The following is a 7,929-nucleotide window of genomic DNA, read 5'->3' on the forward strand; positions in this document are numbered from 1 at the left end:
GAGAGGGAGATTATGATTATGGTGGACCTGACATAATCACATAAGCTCTTTAAAAGCAGTTTTTTCGGGCTGGTCATAGAGGAGGAAGTCAGAGATCTGAAGCACAAGAAGATTTTGACATGCCATTGCGGCTTGAAGATGAGGGGCATGTGGCCAGGACTGCCAGTGGCCACTAGGAGACGAGAGCCACCAAGAAAAAGGGGACCTCTGTCCTCCAGCTGCAAAGAAGTGAGTTTTTCCAAGAACAAAGAAAAAAAAAATGTGAACAGATTCCCCCCAGAGTCTCCAGATTAGAAGTCAGCTGGCTGACACCTTGATCTCAGCCTTTCGAGACACTTCCTAGAGACCCCAGTCACATGTGCAGAGCTGTGAGCTAATAAAGGGGTGCTGTTTTAAGCTTCAAAAAAAAAATACCACTTTGGTATAATGATTATTTTGGACTGAATGCACTTGAGAAAAAGCAGACACAGGAAGTGTTCTCTGCCCTCCTCCCATCCACCTAAAAGCTGACCATAAATTCCCCTTTTGAAGGTGTCCCCTGCCCTTGCCCATCCCAGGAAGACAAGAGCAATCCTTATCACTGGAAACGGACACAGGACCTAGGCAAGTCTCCATAAATGAACTTTACTAAATACCCCTCATCTAACATTAGTTTTCCCCATTTGTTTACCTTCCCACAATTTATCACCCCTTGAAGCCCAAACCCCCTTTCCTGCATTTAGTCTCTTCTTCACAAGGTGTTACCCTTTATTTGAATGGTATATAATTCCCCAACCCCAAGTCTAACAGCTATTTTGGGTTTTCATTTGTGGGGGCAGGGGAGCCCCCATGCATGTAAAATTAAAAATAAAATCTGTAGGGGCGCCTGGGTGGCTTAGTCATTAAGCAACTGCCTTCGGCTCAGGTCATGGTCCCAGGGTCCTGGGATCGAGCCCCGCATCAGGCTCCCTGCTCGGCGGGGAGTCTGCTTCTCCCTCTCCCACTCCCCCTTCTTGTGTTCCCGCTCTCGCTACGTCTCTCTGTCAAATAAATAAACAAAATCTTTAAAAAATAAATAAATAAAACCTGTATGCTTTTTCTCTTGTTAATCTGTCCTTTGTAAGTTTAATTTACAGGCCACAGGGACAGAACATAAAAAGGTAGAGGAAATATTTTCCTTACAGAATTAAGATGAAAAACACGTTCACCTAATTTTTGTTTCTTGGGAGTGGATCAAATTCAAAACTTTATACCTGCCATAATAACAGAACTACCGCAGGAATAAAATTAAAAAAGCGGGGGGGATGGCTTCAGGGTTCTTAAGAACTAAAGGTAGAAGTTGTAGCTGACATGTCCAAGCAGTGGCCCCAGAGACTTTTCTGGCCTCTCATGTCGTCTCTTCGTTAAATGGCCAAATCATCCTACTAGAAGGCTTCATTTTATAAGATACGAACTCATTGCTTTAGTGAGTTTAATCCAAAACACTCAAGTCAGTACATTTGATTTTAAATTCTTATAAAAATGTTCCTTCTTGTTCCCGCCTGACCTTTTTCTTATTAGATTGATTTATTGGCACCTACTGTCACTCTCAAGTTTTCAACTGTGTTTTCTACTCTTTCAGATCCCAGGCACACACTTTGGAGAGCATTTAGAAAAGTCTAGAATTTATTCCAGAAGCTATAAGGCAGTGACACGAGCACTGCCTTCCAGTCATACTTGTAGCCTAGATTTCTGGGGAGTGGCACTCAAGGGGCCACATTTAATGAACTCTGAATACACTAGAACAGTGCACTGGGCCAGGCCGCACCTGTCTGAGCGGTACCTGAGGACCCCGGTTCCATCCCTCAATTCCTCACCGCCTGAGCCACAGCCCTCAGCCAAGAAACAAGAACCTGGCATCAGATTCTGTGCTGTGGGATAAGCCAGGACACCTGGCTTTTGTACTCTTTTTCCTTTTTTTAATTTTTAAGTTTTTATTTAAATTCCAGTGAACATACAGTGTAATATTAAATTCAGGTGCATATTGTATTTTTGTTTGTGGGATGAATGTGCTACTCAGAAATCAGTAAAGATTAGCATGATTATTACCACTTGGCTTCAGCCTCATCATAAACAAGTGTGTTATTTCCCTAGGACGCAAGACAGTTCAAATTAAGATTGGTACAGCAAACGCATATTCACTCTCCACTCTGTCTAAGGCACTGATCTGCCATAGGGATCAAAGAAATCTTGGCATGACTAATATGAGAATCCAATCCCTGATTTCCAGGAGCTGGCACTTTCTGGAGAATGGAAGAGGGTTGGAACTTATTTTCAGAGCACTTTATGTGAAACATGGAGATGATGTTTATATCGGTTTCAAAATATGTCAATCACTAAAAAAGAAAAAGAAGACTGGGCCACCCAAAGCCCTGCAGAGCTTAAAAATTAGATGTTGCTCACTGTGTGATTGACCTCAATCAAAATAGGATGTAAAAAGCTATCTATTGCTGCCAAGATTTAAATCACTTTTCCAAAATGGGTTTGCCAAAACAAAAGGAGGTGTTTTCTACAGCAATGTGCTGAACAATCCCAAGTAATCACGGTATTTTTTTTTTTTTTTTTTTTAGGTCTCTGCAGCTATCTGCTTCTCTTATGATAGCGAAGCATAATGAACAGTCCAAAGGCAGAAATAGCAACACTCACCTTATCATGCCAAGGGATGTCATATTCTTTCTATAAACAATACGGTGCAAAGGTTCAGGAAGAGTGAGAAATCTGACCTGCGGCGATTTTTCCACGACTCATCATTTTGGATAGTTACAAGAAATCAAGAGAAGGGATTTTCTTGCCTAATTATTTCTAACCTTAAGTTCAGGGATTTAGTCTTTCTCAAGATTAGAAGGCACGAAACACATCCTGAGGAAAGGGTGCAGTACATTTTCTGCAAATACTGTCCAGGCGCTGTGAACTCCCTCCCTTTATTTAGGATATCAGAGGAAGGAGCAGGACAGGGGAGGAGGCTCAGTCCGCTCAGCTCAGAGTAGGTGCTTCCAAAAGCACTTCTATGTCGCTGCCGTGGGGACCAGGACGATAGCCATTCCGATGATGGAGCTCAGTCTGACTGCAGACCACAAACAGCCCAAGTCTCAGCCAGTGGCCTCGGGATCCCAGAGAGTTATAAATAACCCCTCAGAACTGCTTTCTGGTGATTTATTACTACAAACTGAGAGAGTGCCTTTCCCCAAAGACCGAAAATTAATGCAAAAAGGACACAAGAAGCGTGTATTTTGGTGCACTTCACACATCAGAGAAATAGTTCCAAAACCTCCAGAAGGGATAAATAGGCTGATCGTCAAGTTTTTACCTATGAAAATCTGATCTCTCCTATTTAGGATTTTGTGCACTCTGGGAGCTTATTTCCCAGCGGCAGAGCCTGTGCTCTGATATGTGGACACCTTGATGAGATGCCGGCCTAGAGATCGGCTCCCACTCAGACAGGTGGCACGTGGTGCAGGAGAGCCCCCAACAAAAGTGACACAGAATCAGTGACTGCTCCCCCACCCCTCACCCCGCACCGCCTCGCAGGGGCACCACCTGTGCTTGGAGTCCTCCGGAAAAGGGGTTTCCACCCTCTCCCACCATCCACTACTTCTGAGCTTGAAACATTAAAATAAAGTACTTCTAAATTTATGTATAAACTCAAATGGTAATTAAGGCCCTTTTCTCCCCTGTATCTTGTCCTCAGTGGATATAGAGGCCAGCTGCTTACTATCTGTGGGAGGGAAGTCCAAAATAGTTACTAGAATTTGCAATTATCTTTCATTGTCCTCAGAATACCCCTCTCTCTCTGATGCTTGTCTATTTCTGTACTTCCAGTTCCCCTCGGAGGGAGTGTTTGCTGTAAGATCTTTGGCAATCCATTTAACCTCTTTGTGCCTCAGTGGTCCATCGGGAAATAGGGAGTTGCACAGGATGATCTCAGGATCCCTGGCAATGCTACCTTGCTATGATTCAATGACCTCACCGGTCCTTCATATTCCGAGGAGTATTTTTCAGTGCATTATTGGAAATCATTGAGTCACACTGGAATGGCAATTACAAGATGAGGTTGGAGTATGATGATACCTCCTGAAAAAAGATTGGTCTGAGGAATGTGGATGAAGAATGCAATGAGGTGTGGGAAGGGAAAGTGTAATCCGAGTGAGGACATGACATATCCTTTGCTAACGGGCAACATTAGGCAAATTCCCAGTGCTTGATGAATGGCCGTGTGCAATCAGAAATAGGACTCTTCCCAGAAAAGGCTGCCTATCATATCTTTGGCAGAAGCCTCAGAATAAGTGAGTCTGATGCTTTGCACAGGCCCTGGGGTGAGTCAGCACTGATTGGGGTCCTGACAAGCATGGCAGCCGATATTGACGACGTGAATGCTTAGACCTGTTAGGCTAATGACCACGAGGACACGTTCCAGAAGGCTTGCTTTAGACACCCATGAACAAAATGTCTTCCTAAAGCTACACCCTGAAACCCTCATTGGAAAAGCCTGAAGTGAGGGTCTTGTCCGTGCAACATCCTAGGGGTGGGTCCCCCTACCTTTAATGTAGGTCGCAGGAGCCGCAGTCGTCGCCGGGAAAAGGACACAGGCAATTCCCAGCAGATAAGCAAATCCAAAGCCAAAAAGGACTACAGCCTTTGACATTTTCTTTTAAAAGTCTCAGCTCAGGCTTAGGGGAAATACAGTATGGATGGCCTGAGGCAGGTGAATTATCCTGGACTGCCCCTCACCCTCCATGCACAAGCAATGGGAAGGAGGTTCTCCTGGGGTCTGCCTCTCTGGAACGCCCTGCTGAGCAGACTGGCCACACCAGGGGCACCAGAGGAGTCTTCCTCCCTTGACCTGACCTGGGGCAGGTTTCCCAGGTTCTCCACAATCAGGCTGAGCCTCCAGGACACCAGGGGAATCTCAGATCTCTCAAGGCAACCAGGGCTCAGGGGGGCTCAGAGGGCCAGGGGCTTAGAATACCCTGGACAGTGTAGAGCACATTCTCCCAATTCCCACATGTATAAAAAAGCATCACTCGCTGGATGAGCTTTTAAATATATATGCTATTATTTACAAAAGGCTGCTCATAACATGTTAAAAAAAATAAACTCTAAAGGTCCCTCGTGATTTAAATGAAACTCTCTCCGTTATGCTAAATACCCCTTTGCCTGGCCATAGTTCTACTTCTCAGAAGCAACCTTTTTTTTTAGGTCAGAGAGAGAGCACAAGCAGGGGGAGGGGCAGAGGGAGAAGCAGACTCCCCGCTGAGCAGGGAGCCCAATGCGGGACTCCATCCCAGCACCCTGGGTCATGACCTGAGCTGAAGGCAGACGCTTAACCGACTGAGCCACCCAGTTGTTCCAGAAGCAACCATTTTTAAACAGTTTTGGTTTGAGGTCTTCTATACCACAGAACTAATCCGTATGTGTGTGTCTGTGTTTCTGGTCTTATCAACATCAAATAATACATATCCGCTTCCTATGAGGAAAGGTGTGTGCATTTAACACACTTTATACTCTGAGCTCACCTGCATTTCACCTGTTAATGTCACTAATTTTTGTTAGTGACATTAACATTTTGAGATCTTGAGTGGGTACATGCATCACTTTAAATAATCTGCCTCAATCCTTGCTCTTGATTCATTGCCTTCTGGCATCATGGGCCCACTCCCCGTGCTGTAAGATGAGGAAAGTAGATCCCCACAGGCTAGCCTCTGGCTCACCCTTTCCTCTTCCTGACTTGTCAGCTGATTAACATCATCACCCAGGCTTGAACCTCTGTACTGTTCTGTCATTTTAAGTTAGTTTTCTGTACTTTGTAGCTCAACTTTAAAAACTGAAAGCCAGTGAGAGACATTCATAATATTAAGATTATATAAATACTAATTGCAGAACCAAGTAGCTTGGGGATGCCTGGGTGGCTCAGTGGGTTAAGCATCTGCCTTAGGCTCAGGTCATGATCCCAGGGTCCTGGGATCGAGTCCCACATTGGCCTCCTTGCTCAGAGGGAAGCCTGCTTCTCCCTCTGCCTGCCACTCCCCCAGCTTGTGTGCTCTCTCTCTCTCTCTGGCAAATCAATCAAGAATTTTTTTTTTTTTTTAAAGAACCAAGTGGTATGTAAGGCCCATAAAGATAGAAATGTGACTTTATGTCACCAAAAATATCCATCCAAAAAATAATGGAAAAATGCATTCCCTTTATTTACACTCTTTCTCTTTTTCCAAGTCATGTCACACTTCAGTTCGTTTCATCTTATCAACACTTCTGAATAGTTTTAGTTCCCTTTATTCAAATGGAGAGGATAAACATAGGTGGACCTTTTGACAGATTGAACATCTTCCAGATTGTTACACATTTTATTAATCAGTGTTCATCAATCACCACCCCCTGTCTACTGTGTTCTACTTTGGGCCAACTGCTTTCTAGGTCCATTTGCTGCTGATCATTTGAAATTTCTTTTCATTTTGTTCCTCAGCAGTTCTGCTGTTTGATAGATTTGTTTTTCCTTCTCCTAAGGTATATCCCAAGTCACCCAGGGAAAAGTAAACAGGAGAAACTTCCTGAGTCATTGGCTCATTTTGCCTGGATCTTTGAGTAACAGGCTAGCTGGCTATAACATTTAGGTTCAAAATAATGTTTCCTGAGAACTTTGAAATCTTGCTCTCCTGTCTTCCAAAATCAGTATTATTAATGGAAAATGTATGATGACAACCTTAGGCTTGTATTTGTGGTTTTGGGGGGGTTGGGGGGCGGAGCTTGCAGGTATCCTGGTAATTCTCTCTGCAAGCTTTATGTTAGGAATTTTTAAATTTCAGCAGAATAGTTCCAGGCACATGGTGAATGTTTTTCATCGGAAAGTTTTTTAGTTCAGAGATACTCATTTTTATCATTTATTTGCTTCTCTACCTCTGTTCTCTCACCTCAGATGAATTACATTATTATCAGCTTTCTGGATCTACCCTCCATCTCGACTTCTTTCTTATATTTTCCCTTTCTGTCATTCTCTGCATCCTGAGCTACTCTCTCAACTTGACCTTCCAGATTAGTACGTTAGCTGTCAGCCAAACCAATGATTCAATTCTTTTGATTTTTCATTTTATTTGGGGAGCCAATGTTTAATTTTCAAGGCCTCTCTCATGTCCCTGGCTCCCTCCTTCTGCATAGCCGTGCGCTGTGGTGACTAACATGCTGGGCGCTCAAATCTCTGGGACGAATTCAGTGTTCAACATCTTCTTTGATCTTTTTCTCCCCGGGTGAGTTGCTCTTTCACCAAATTGTTCATGATCCTTGACTGACCAGTAATAATGCTGAATAAAAAGCGTACTGGTTGATTATTATAGGTAGTCGGCAAAGTTATTTTCTGTGGTTTGGAAGAGCAGTTTACCTGTACCACCCCTCCCTGGATGGGGGGCTAACCCTACATTTCCGTGTGGGCAGGTCAGAGGCAGGCTTCTTTGGAGGCAGCGTGCACGGCTCAGTGTGCACCCTCCCAAGGAGCAATGGAAGGAGGACTTTCTTTACCTGAGCGGCGAAATGCTTTAGGGGATGTCTCTCCTGGGCGGAGCTGCCTTTCCTTCTACCTCCTCCGAGCTGCAAGTGAGGGTCCTCTAATTCCTTGACACTCCAAGTACAAGCAGGCCCACCCGGACCTACTGGATCTCCATCTGCATGTGAACCAGAGACCTCGGGGACTGCGCAGCACCGCTAGGCACGCTCCGAAGCTCGGCTCCCGGAAGTCCCCGAAATCCCCGTCCCCGCCCCCTCAGCGCCGGCTCGCGCTCGGGGGCCCCCTCGGAGCCGGCACTGCCGCGGCGCGGCCAGGAGGAGGGGCTCTACGCGCTCTCGGCTTCCTCCGCGCGGGCGCCAGGCTGTCCGTCACTAGGAGCCACTTTCCCTTTTGGGTATGTAGTTCCTACGCGTGAAAGA

The 7,929-nt window shown here is 45.1% G+C and overlaps 1 long non-coding RNA gene across 1 annotated transcript; it reads right to left on the reverse strand.

The window, feature by feature from the left end:
* Window positions 1-7,081: 7,081 nt before the first annotated feature.
* LOC115942617 (uncharacterized) lies at window positions 7,082-7,725 on the reverse strand. Its single transcript, XR_004077254.2, has 2 exons — window positions 7,525-7,725; window positions 7,082-7,310 (listed from the first exon to the last, which is right to left on the reverse strand). It is a non-coding gene; the product is annotated as an uncharacterized LOC115942617 (long non-coding RNA).
* Between the last annotated feature and the right edge of the window lie 204 nt (window positions 7,726-7,929).

Source organism: Leptonychotes weddellii, chromosome 8, assembly GCF_054177405.1.
Source record: "Leptonychotes weddellii isolate Sample4059 chromosome 8, ASM5417740v2, whole genome shotgun sequence".
In the NCBI taxonomy this organism is placed as follows: domain Eukaryota; kingdom Metazoa; phylum Chordata; class Mammalia; order Carnivora; family Phocidae; genus Leptonychotes; species Leptonychotes weddellii.